Genomic DNA, 12,095 nt, shown 5'->3' with positions numbered 1-12,095 from the left:
ATCCAGGACAAAGCAGCCCGCTTGATTGATACCCCTTCCGCAAACATTCAAACCCTCCACCACCAACTGTGGCAGTAATGTGTACCATAGTGCACTGCAGGAATTCACCAAGGCACCTTAGGCACCACGTTCCAAACTCACCACCACTACCATCTAGAAGGACAAGGACAGCAGATTACTGTGAACACAATCACTACCACCCTGACTTGGAAATATATTGGTCGTTCCTTCACTGTCCCTGGGTCAAAATCATAGAATCTCCACAGTGCAGAAGGAGGCCATTCAGCCGATCAAATCTGCACCGACCCTCCGAAAGAGCACTCCACCCAGGTCTCCTCCCTCATCCACCCCGCCCTACTCCCATAACCTAACCTGTCCATGCCTGGATATTAAGAGGCAGATTAGCATAGCCAATCCACCTAACACGAACACGTTTGGACTCCTGGATCTCCTAAGTAATCGATCCTTACCAATGCATACAATCCCGGAACTCTCTCCCTAAAATCACAGTGGGTGTACCTACATCTCAGGGACTGAGGTGATTTAAGAAGGCAGCTCACCACCACTTTCTCATGGGCAACTGGGGTGGGCAAAAATGCTGGCCCAGCCAGCGATGCCCACATTCCGTAAATGAATAAAGCACATGTAGCTTTCTAAAGAGGAGATTTCTAATACTACAGTATCATTCATTTCCTTCGGACTAGAGCGGGAACAAGTGGAGTCCTGGAGCCTCATTCCAATAGGTAGTAAATTGTCATGAACGACTAGTTGAATGCAAAATATGGATCAAATTCAGCAGCATAATGGTAACATATTGCCCCCCTGGGATGGGTGTGGGGAGGCACGTTTAGCAGTGCCAGCTACTTTCAGTGCTGCCTCACGTGGCACACCATCTCAAGAATTGGAAGCAATTGAATTGGTGATGTCACAGGGCCCTGCTGGCTGATGTGATACCCATTTTTCAAATCTCGACCTTGCAGGCCCATTCCTCAAATTCACACATCACTCGCCAAGGATCAAGTGTGGGTCCTGCACCCACGTTATCTAATGGGCCAGGCTCCCAACATGCAGAAAAGATCACTTTGAAAAGTCTCTGGAAGTAGCAAGGAATGTTTCCGGAGATGCTGCGGTGAGTTCCTGGATTTGGCATCGAGACTTGTTGCATCCTCACAGCAAGGGAAGAGGAGTGGGTACCCACACACTGGCTGCAACAAGTATGGAAGCAACTAGGGCAGTGCCTCAGGGTCAGCAGGGCGACACAGGGATGGAACAGAGGCTGCAGAGAAGGAAAGCTCTGCATGATGCCCTCCGCCAGTGCACAGTGGCAAGAAGCTGTCTGACAGGCCAGCAGATTAATCCAATTTCTGAGTGCATGACCATTCAGCGCTCTCCTGAAAACTGTCCCATCATGATACTCATCTGCGTCCTCTGTGTTAGTACAGATTTGCGACCTCGCCCTCTGCTGGGCTGGTAAGTGGTCCATCCTTTACTCCTGACCTGGATGCAGCCCACTTGTACTTGGTGATTCAACATGTGTTGTTTCCAACTCAATGCATTAGTTACTTTCAGCACCAGAGCCTGAGCTGTGATGTGAGAAATAATGTTTTCACACAACGAGCAGTTCCAGGCTCTTCCTGGGAGTGTGGTGGAGGCAGGTTCAATCAAGGCATTCAAGAGGATATTAGCTGATTATTTGAATGGAAACAATGTGCAAGAGTATGGGGGGAAAGGCAGGGAAATCGCACTAAGTCATGATGCTTGTTTGGAGAGCCGGTGCAGACACGATGGGCCGAATGGCTTCCTCCTGCATCGTAACAATTCTGTGATTCCAATACCGGAATTCTCTGTTTGTCAGCATTCTTGTTTCCCGCCGGCAGCGCACCTCCACCCGTGTGTTTCCCGGCAGCGTGGGGTGTTTGATTGGGAAATCCCACTGACAAACAGCAGGAGGATAGAATCCCGCCATCAGCAAACGGCACGCGGCTGGGGGAACGGATAATCCTGACACCAAGTGTCAGATTCAGCGAGGCCTCTTCAAGAGTTCAGCACTTTTGCCCCCCCCCCCTCAGCGCTGCAGTTGGGTGGGCAGCACGCAGCTCTCGGGGGTCTGAAATCAGAAAATGAAAAGAAGGTGAAGGGTTGCTGTGAAGGACAAGAGCTGGGACGGGAAGTGAAAGGTGGTGGAGGCCGGAGTCACTGAATATTTTTAAGGCAGAGGTAGATAGATTCTTGTTGGGCAAGGGAATCAATAGTTATTGGGGGCAGATGGGTATGTGGAATTTGAAAAATAAACACCGCAGTGGCAGAGTGGCACTGTTGCCTCACAGCTCCAGGGATCCGGGTTCAATTCCGGCCTCAGGTGACTGTGCATGTTCTCCCCGTGTCTGCGTGGGTTTCCTCGGGGTGCTCCAGTTTCCTCCCACAGTCCAAAGATGTGCAGCTTAGGTGGATTGGCCATGCTAAAAAATTAACACTTAGTGCCCAGGGATGTGCAGGTTAGGTGGTGTTACAGGGATAAGGTTGGGGAGAGGGCCTGGGTAGGCTGCTCTTTCAGAGGGTTGGTGCAGACTCGATGGGCTGAATGGTCTCCTTTTACACTCTATGGATTCTATGAATTTCTATCCTATTGAACAGCGGAGCAGGCTTGAGGGGCTGAATGATCTACCTCTTCTCCTATTTTGTATATTGGCATGTCCATGGTCACCCCATCTGCAGCTTTGGTTTCAAGCCAAGCAGCAGGATGAGGGTGAATTGGGAGCTGAGAAATGACATGAGGCAGGAACGTATCATCATCCTCAATGCTCTCAGTCAGGCAGGAGGCCAAAGGCTCTGTCACAACTGGCACTATGATATGGTGAACCATCTACTGCACAGGGCCTAGGAGATGTAGGCCCGATTCACCCTTGCTGTTCCTGCTCTGTTCCCTTCCATTGTGTGACATCTTCTCGAAAAGAGAGAGGGAAGAATGGAACAAAGGACAAAGAAAATTACAGCACAGGAACAGGCTCTTCAGCCCTCGAAGCCTGCGCTGACGCTGCCCGTCTGAGCTAAAACCTTCTACACTTCCAGGGTTCGTGTCCCTCCATCCCCATCCTATTCACGTATTTGTCAAGACACCCCTTAAACGTCATTATTGTACCTGCTTCCACCACCTCCTCCGGCAGCGAGTTCCAGGCTCCTCTGTTAAAAAATTCCCCCGCACATCTCCTCTAAACTTTGCCCCTCGCACCTTAAATTTATGTCCCCTAGTAATTGACTCTTCCACCCTGGGAAAAAGCTTGTGCCACACTGTTTGGGTGATGTGCCTGCCATAATTGAATAGGCGAAGATACATGGGGACAGTGAGAGGGTGCTTCTGAGGCTGGCCACGTTGGCTGGTGTGGGATGATGAGTGAAGGATCTGAATGCTATCCTTGAATCCTGAGACTAGTGCTAGCTGGGTGATGGGGGTGTGATGTATTGAGCAGCCTGAGAGTTTGGTGGGACGGCGGGTAGGCGATAGTAGGTTGTTGGGCTTCCTGTGACACCTGGTCACTGAGTCCAGAATGGGGCAGTTGACCCCGGTGGCCACCTGCTCTTCTGAGGTAGACCCAAATGCATGTGCTGCCCACCTCCACTTGAACGCCACACCTCAAGATGGCGTGCACAGATTTTTAGCCAATCAAACTTAACATTTAAATTAGAAAACGTAGACCGAATGGACATGTGATGACGCGGCGACGAAAAGAGTCATGTGTCGGGAGCGCAACAGTTCTTCCCGGGAATGTGAACAGCGCACAAGCATGGGTAGCTGCTCAGCTAATGAATAAACTACTGTTTGTTACAAGTCATTGTTTGGGAAATGCAACACATTGGAAGAAAATAACCCTACTCTTCCTTTGTCTCCTTTTCACTCTCTTAATCCATACTTTTCCTCACTTTGTTTCTTTTTCTGCACCTGATTTAACTCTAATTCAGCAGATTTCCCTTTTTGTTCTCCTTTTGGTTTTGATTTCAGTCCTTAAATCTCACCCCACACCCCGGTGCCCCTCAATTAACAGACTATCTGCCCATTTCCACTTTGATGTTTGTGTGATCTTGCTGTGCACGATTTGGTAGCATTATCTCCCGCATTATAACAGTGACTGCACTTCAAAGAAAAAGTATTTATTTGGCTGTAGAGCATTTTATGAGGTCCAGTGGGTATGAAAGGTGCGATACAAGTGAAAAACTTTCTTTCATATGAATACTGGTCAATTCTGATTAGGTTCACCTACTTGGCTAAGTATCAATTAAGTCTATGGGTTGAGCATACTATGTTTCTGTTCATATTTATAAATGTTTTATTTGAAGATTTTGGCTTGACTTTGCCTGTGCCCCTGGGCGGTCTGACAACTGGAGCTTGTTGACTCTCCGGGTTGGAAGCCAGGAACCACGCCCACGGTAAGGTGCTCCTGTACTTGGATTTGTTCAGAGTTTGATGTCAGTCAGGTGTCAGGTGTTTAATGAATATTTGAAAAGGGCTATCTCTGAGTCATGCTGAAATTCTGCACACTCATCAGGTCTCTGGGGCTGGCTGTCAGCTGCTGTGTGGTTCTGTTTTATGTTGTCTTCCATCTGACTGCTTCTGTTCCTGACTCCACCACCCCAAGATCAACTGCCTCCCCCCTTGCCAAACCTCCACCCTTCCCTCAATTAAAAAAAAACATTTTTATTGAAGTGCTGTGATGGTTTCTTCTTTCACTGAATGCTGTATCAAAATGCTATTGTGCTGGCCATATGCACACACAGTGATCGACAACGTAGCTCTCTTGGGTTAACCATCAAAATACTGCTTTTAATCTAAGAGATGACTTCAGATTTCGTTCTTCCAGGTGAAGTCTGCACTCATAAACGTGATCAATGACAGGGATGAGAGATGTCCTCCCCATTGTCAGCATCCATTTGTTCAAGGTAATTAAAAGAAAGACTCACATTTATATAAGACCTTTCACACCATCAGGATGACCTCAATCACTTTACAGCCAACCAGGTATTTCCAAAGTGTCATCCCTGTTGTAATGCGGGGAACACAACAACCAATTGTACCCGCCAAGCTCCCACAAACACTAATGTGGGTGGGAATTCTCCAGCCGTTGTAATTCACTTTTCCCGCCGGCAGCGCCTACCTGCCTATGGGCTTCCTGGCAGCGTGGGATGGCTTCACTGGGAAATCCCACTGACTGCAGCAGGAGTATAGAATTTGGCCACCAGTGACACTGAGAAACATGTGGCTGACCAATGGGCGAATCCAGCCCATGAAATTGATTGAGAGATAAATATTGGCCAAGTAGTTTGGGGGAACTCTCCAGTCCTTCTTCGAATAAAGCAATGGGATCTTTGACATCAATCGGAGGGGGTACAGTGATAGAGAGTTGCTGTGTACATGATAATATGCTGTTATGTATGAACACTCTCCTATGGTTTATTTTATTCACTCTCCAGATGTGGATATCTTTGGTAAGATTTTCATTCATTGCCCATGACTGGTGCCCTTGAGAACGTGATGGTAGGCCTTCTTCTTGAACCACGGCATTTGGGGAACAGTGGTTAGCACTGCTGCTTACGGCGCTGAGGGCCCGGGTTCGAATCCCGGCTCTGGGTCCGTGTGGAGTTTGCACATTCTCCCCATGTCTGCGTGGCTTTCACCCCCACAACCCAAAGATGTACAGGTTAGGTGGATCAGCCACGCTAAATTGCCCCTTAATTGGAAATAAAAAATTCTCTAAATTTATTTTCAAAAACCACTGCGTTGCTGTGATTTGTGATTCAACTGAGGGGTCTGTCTCCCAATGCAAAGGGTAGCTAAGGGTCACCTATTTTGGTGAGGAATTGGAGTCACATCTGGGCTGGACCGAGAAAGGTCAGCAGATTTCCTTTTCTGATGGACATTTGGGAACCAGGTGGATTTTTGCAACAACCCGACGGTTTGCTACTTTCTATTGCGAATGCTGACTTTTTAATTCCATGGTTACATAGAACCTCGGTTATTTTTCAAAAAAGATATAGCTCTGAATTTCAAGCCCCCCCCCCCCCCCCCCCCCCAACAGGTGGTTATGGACGGGTGGGGGAGGAGTCGAGGGGTGGGGGAGGAGGAGTCGAGGGGTTGGGGGGAGGAGTCGAGGGGTTGGGGGGAGGAGTCGAGGGGTGGGGGAGGAGGACTCGAGGGGTTGGGGGTAGGAATCGAAGGGTGGGGAGGAGGAGTCGAGAGGTTGGGGGGAGGAATCGAGGGGTGGGGTGGGAGGGCTGAACCTGCAGGAATAGGATTATCTCTGGGTTCCCAAACACTCCGAGTTCGCAGTGATTTTACTCTGGAGTGGGCAAGGCCTCAGATGAGAAACCTTTCCTTGCCCAAATTAAGGCACTTATGAGGCCAGTTTTCTGGCCACATGAAACCCATTTCTCACCCATCCTCAATTGTTAGGCTGGCAGGGAGAATCGACCTGGCTTAGGGGAAGCCGGAAAATAAACGTGTCGAGATCTCAGGTAGGGAGGGTGGGGAAGCCCTCTTCTGACTATAGGTTCCCTCCCCTTACAGTCCAGTGGCTGCTAGACTTCCCTCCCCACCCCCAGCCTCTCCCCAGCACCCTGATCGCTTGCTTTGTGCCCTCTCAGAACTTCCCCTACCATCCACACCCAGGGTAACCATAGACTTACCTTGTCCTCTGGTCCTGGGACTTAGGCTCTGCCATGTTGCTGCACTTCCTATTCTGTCAACTGCAGCGCCTGTCGCTAGGGAGAGGGGGAGAGCTGCTGGCCATGGAACTTCCACCTGAGCGAGGGGCAGAAGCTCCCCCTGCAGCATACCGATGCCCGTTTGAGCATGAAATAGCTGCAGGGCCCTCGGATTTGACGATGAACTCTTTGGATGGCAGTGAGGGAGACTCTGCCACCTGAAATCTCCTGGCCTTCAAGACCAAGCAAGATTTACAAGGGTGATACCAGAACAGAGTGGTTATAGCTCTCAGGAAAAATTGAACAGGCTAGGGTTCTTTTCTGTAGAAAGTAGAAGACCAAATGGTAACATAATTGAAGTCTTTAAATTATGGAGACTTCATAATTGAAAGGGTAGATGGAGAAGATGCTTCCACATGTGGGAAGACCAAGATTAGGGGCAGGATAATCTTCTTCTTCGGCGATCATTCGCTACGAGAATGATTCTCCACCTAAGAAACTCTGTGTTACTGGTCTTGGGCTCTGTGGGTTCTTGGCTGCTTAGCCCGATCCCAGTGCCACATCTTTGACCGCACACTAGGCAGGCGTTTCCAGGAGGTGGGATCGGTCCTTGGACTCTTAATCATAGGTATTCCTTTCTCAGGCTCCTTTTCCTGGCCTCCTCTTGCCATTGGGTGTCCTCGAATTATTGTGTCCCTTAATTCAGGAGGTTCCTCGATAATGCAAATAACATGGATGCAATTAAATTAGCAAAATATATGGGGGAGAAAAGAAATATGCTGACAGAGTGAGCAGGGTGGGAGGAGGCTTGTGTGCGGCGCGCACACAGCAGTACGGACTAATTGGATTGAATATCCTGTTTCTGTAATGTCTATGTAATTCTATGAAATATGCAACAGACCATTTGGTCATATTACCATGAATGGAAACAATGCGGTTGGACTTAAAAGACTGAACAACATTTGTGAGCATTGCCTTTGCTTCCTCTCATTCCACACTCTAACCACCAGGACACTTCCTCTCTGTACAAGAACCTTGAGCTCCAAACCAGACTGTGAGGAAAGGGATTTTCTGGAACGTGCATGATCTACAAATTCACTTTCACCCTTACGTCAGCAAGAAGCAGAGAATCGTAGGTCTTCACAGAACAGAGATCATGGTCATTGCTGCGTATTTGTAACACAATTGAAAACAAATGTATAAAGAAATATTTAGAATGTAATGCAAATAAAGAACAGAGAACAATAAAACAAAACAATTCACACTATCAATACAACCTGACAATCTACACACCACAGGTACGGAAATTTCTATTTTTAGTGTAAGTGGTTTTGGAAAGTTAGGGTAAATCAGTGAACAATGTCACTGGAAGAACTGTGGGAGGATCCCATGGTTAAATGAGAAAGTTGGTAAGCAATAACAGTAACCTGCTGCATGCAATCAGACCTTGACATTATATTAAATGGGAAACATCTGCCCCAAATGGTTGCCTTTGTTTTTTCACTTGTATAGTGGGTTACTATGAAGTTTATCCTTGTTCATGTCCATGGGCATTTGGTCTTGCCTCTCTCAAATTATAACACCTTCGGTCCAGAACCATCCAGAACCAAGCCTATGTACACTAGCGTTTTGATCCCCTACCTCCCAGGCGGTTGATCCACAGGTTTTACTGTGGTGCATGTTTGCTAAGGACAATCTTTAAAGGGCCTTGCTCTTTCATCAAGGCAAAGAAGATGGAGGTTTCAGTTCCTGTACCACAATATTGCTATGTGTGATGCTGAGTGTAGCAAAGTGATAGTCCATGCAACTTCCACTAGAGGCCATTAGAGAGAGACTGCAAATTGGAAATCGAGATGGAAAATTCTGGATACAAACAGCAAACCTTCCCACATCTGGAAAGAAACTGACAGATTCCTGGTTTTGGTGAAGCTTTTTGGCCAGAATGGATCCACCGCTGAAACACTTTCCGATAAATGCACTGCGAAATATAAACCATATTCCTTTCCTGGTATTAATGTGCAATGTGCCTGTTGTATATTTCCAGTATTCCTGGCACCATTTCATTGGAAACTTATTTTTTCACTGAATCTACCAACAAGAGATATAATGCTCTTGTTTTTATGCTGTTGAGGGACTTACTCAACTTTGCCACCAAAATGGTTAATTGGTGGGGAAATTGCCCTCCCTCTAGAAAATTCAACCCTTTAAAAAATGTGTAATTGATTTCAACAAACTAGCTTAGGTACTGGAACGGCGAGAAAGTATTCTCTGTAACATTGTTACCCAGTAGGGGGAAGGTGGACAAGCCTTTGCAAGGCCACAAGTGAAAACTATGTTGTATTAGGTATAAGGCTCATTGGTGGCTCTCTCACCTCTAACTCAGCAGGTTATGGGTTCAACTTTATCCCCAGATGCTTGAACACAAAACCTCGGCTGGCGTTCCAATGCCAGTACTGGAGGGTTGCTGGACTGTCAGTACTGGAGGGCTGCTGCACTGTCAGTACTGGAGGGCTGCTGCACTGTCAGTACTGGAGGGTTGCTGGACTGTCAGTACTGGAGGGTTGCTGCACTGTCAGTACTGGAGGGTTGCTGCACTGTCAGTACTGGAGGGTTGCTGCACTGTCAGCACTGGGGGGTTGCTGGACTGTCAGTACTGGAGGGTTGCTGCACTGTCAGTACTGGAGGGTTGCTGCACTACCAGTCCTGGAGGGTTGCTGCACTGTCAGTACTGGAGGGTTGCTGCACTGTCAGTACTGGAGGGTTGCTGCACTGTCAGTCCTGGAGAGTTGCTGCACTGTCAGTACTGGAGGGTTGCTGCACTGTCAGTACTGGAGGGTTTCTGCACTGTCAGTACTGGAGGGTTGCTGCACTGTCAGTACTGGAGGGTTGCTGCACTGTCAGTACTGGAGGGTTGCTGCGCTGTCAGTACTGGAGGGTTGCTGCACTGCCAGTACTGGAGGGCTGCTGCACTGTCAGTACTGGAGGGTTGCTGCACTGTCAGTACTGGAGGGTTGCTGCACTGTCAGTACTGGAGGGTTGCTGCACTGTCAGTACTGGAGGGTTGCTGCACTGTCAGTACTGGAGGGTTGCTGCACTGTCAGTACTGGAGGGCTGCTGCACTGTCAGTACTGGAGGGTTGCTGCACTGTCAGTACTGGAGGGTTGCTGCACTGTCAGTACTGGAGGGCTGCTGCACTGTCAGTACTGGAGGGTTGCTGCACTGTCAGTACTGGAGGGTTGCTGCACTGTCAGTACTGGAGGGCTGCTGCACTGTCAGTACTGGAGGGCTGCTGCACTGTCAGTACTGGAGGGTTGCTGCACTGTCAGTACTGGAGGGTTGCTGCACTGTCAGTACTGGAGGGCTGCTGCACTGTCAGTACTGGAGGGCTGCTGCACTGTCAGTACTGGAGGGTTGCTGGACTGTCAGTACTGGAGGGCTGCTGCACTGTCAGTACTGGAGGGTTGCTGGACTGTCAGTACTGGAGGGTTGCTGCACTGTCAGTACTGGAGGGTTGCTGCACTGTCAGTACTGGAGGGTTGCTGCACTGTCAGCACTGGGGGGTTGCTGGACTGTCAGTACTGGAGGGTTGCTGCACTGTCAGTACTGGAGGGTTGCTGCACTACCAGTCCTGGAGGGTTGCTGCACTGTCAGTACTGGAGGGTTGCTGCACTGCCAGTACTGGAGGGCTGCTGCACTGTCAGTACTGGAGGGTTGCTGCACTGTCAGTACTGGAGGGTTGCTGCACTGTCAGTACTGGAGGGCTGCTGCACTGTCAGTACTGGAGGGTTGCTGCACTGTCAGTACTGGAGGGCTGCTGCACTGTCAGTACTGGAGGGCTGCTGCACTGTCAGTACTGGAGGGTTGCTGGACTGTCAGTACTGGAGGGCTGCTGCACTGTCAGTACTGGAGGGTTGCTGGACTGTCAGTACTGGAGGGTTGCTGCGCTGTCAGTACTGGAGGGTTGCTGCACTGCCAGTACTGGAGGGCTGCTGCACTGTCAGTACTGGAGGGTTGCTGCACTGTCAGTACTGGAGGGTTGCTGCACTGTCAGTACTGGAGGGTTGCTGCACTGTCAGTACTGGAGGGTTGCTGCACTGTCAGTACTGGAGGGCTGCTGCACTGTCAGTACTGGAGGGTTGCTGCACTGTCAGTACTGGAGGGTTGCTGCACTGTCAGTACTGGAGGGTTGCTGCACTGTCAGTACTGGAGGGTTGCTGCACTGTCAGTACTGGAGGGTTGCTGCACTGTCAGTACTGGAGGGTTGCTGCACTGTCAGTACTGGAGGGTTGCTGCACTGTCAGTACTGGAGGGCTGCTGCACTGTCAGTACTGGAGGGTTGCTGCACTGTCAGTACTGGAGGGCTGCTGCACTGTCAGTACTGGAGGGTTGCTGCACTGTCAGTACTGGAGGGCTGCTGCACTGTCAGTACTGGAGGGTTGCTGCACTGTCAGTACTGGAGGGCTGCTGCACTGTCAGTACTGGAGGGCTGCTGCACTGTCAGTACTGGAGGGTTGCTGCACTGTCAGTACTGGAGGGTTGCTGCACTGTCAGCGGTACTATCTTTGGTTGGAACATTAAACTCGTGGCCTCGCCCACCCTCTCAGTAAAAGATCCCACAGGACCTACTTTGTAGCAAGGCTGGGGAAATTCTCCTGAAGTCCTGGCCAATACTGAGTCCTGAACCAACACCACTTAAACAGATTATATTTTCACACCTGCTGTTTGTGGCAACTTGCTGGGCATCATGTTTCCCACACTACAAGAGTACATTACACTTCAACATACTTAATTGGCTGGAAAGCTCTTTTGAATGGTCTTGAAGTTGTGAAAGGTGCTATAGAAATGCAAGCTTATCTTTTGCGTTCAATGCACTCCCAAGTGTTGATCTGAGCTCAAATGGACAACACGTTCATTTCATAAAATATAGGAGCAGAATTAGGACATTTGGTCCATCGAGTCTGCTCTGCCATTCGATCACGGCTGATCTCCTCCTGACCCTAACTCCACCGTCCTGCCCATTCTCCATAACCCTTCAACCCATTACCAAGTAAAAATCGGTCTATCTCCTCCTTAAGTTTGTTCACTGTCCCAGCATCCACCACACCCCAGGGTAGTGAATTTCACAGATCCACAACCCTTTCTCTTCACTCCACACATCCAGCTCAGCATCAGCATCTCATTAGTGTTCAGAGAATCATAGAATCCCTTCAATGTAGAAGGAGGCCATTTCGCCTATCACGTCTGCACCAACCCCCTGAAAGAGCACTCTACCTAGGCCCACTACCTCGCAACCCCACCTGACGTTTGGACACGAAAGAGCAATTTAGCAAGGCCAATCCACCTTACCTGCACACGTTGGACTGTGGGAGGAAACCAGTGCAGACCGGAGGAAACCCGTGCAG

The sequence above is a fragment of the Scyliorhinus canicula genome, chromosome 2 (genome assembly GCF_902713615.1).
Source record: "Scyliorhinus canicula chromosome 2, sScyCan1.1, whole genome shotgun sequence".
Taxonomy (NCBI): domain Eukaryota; kingdom Metazoa; phylum Chordata; class Chondrichthyes; order Carcharhiniformes; family Scyliorhinidae; genus Scyliorhinus; species Scyliorhinus canicula.
This window is presented reverse-complemented; position numbering follows the sequence as displayed.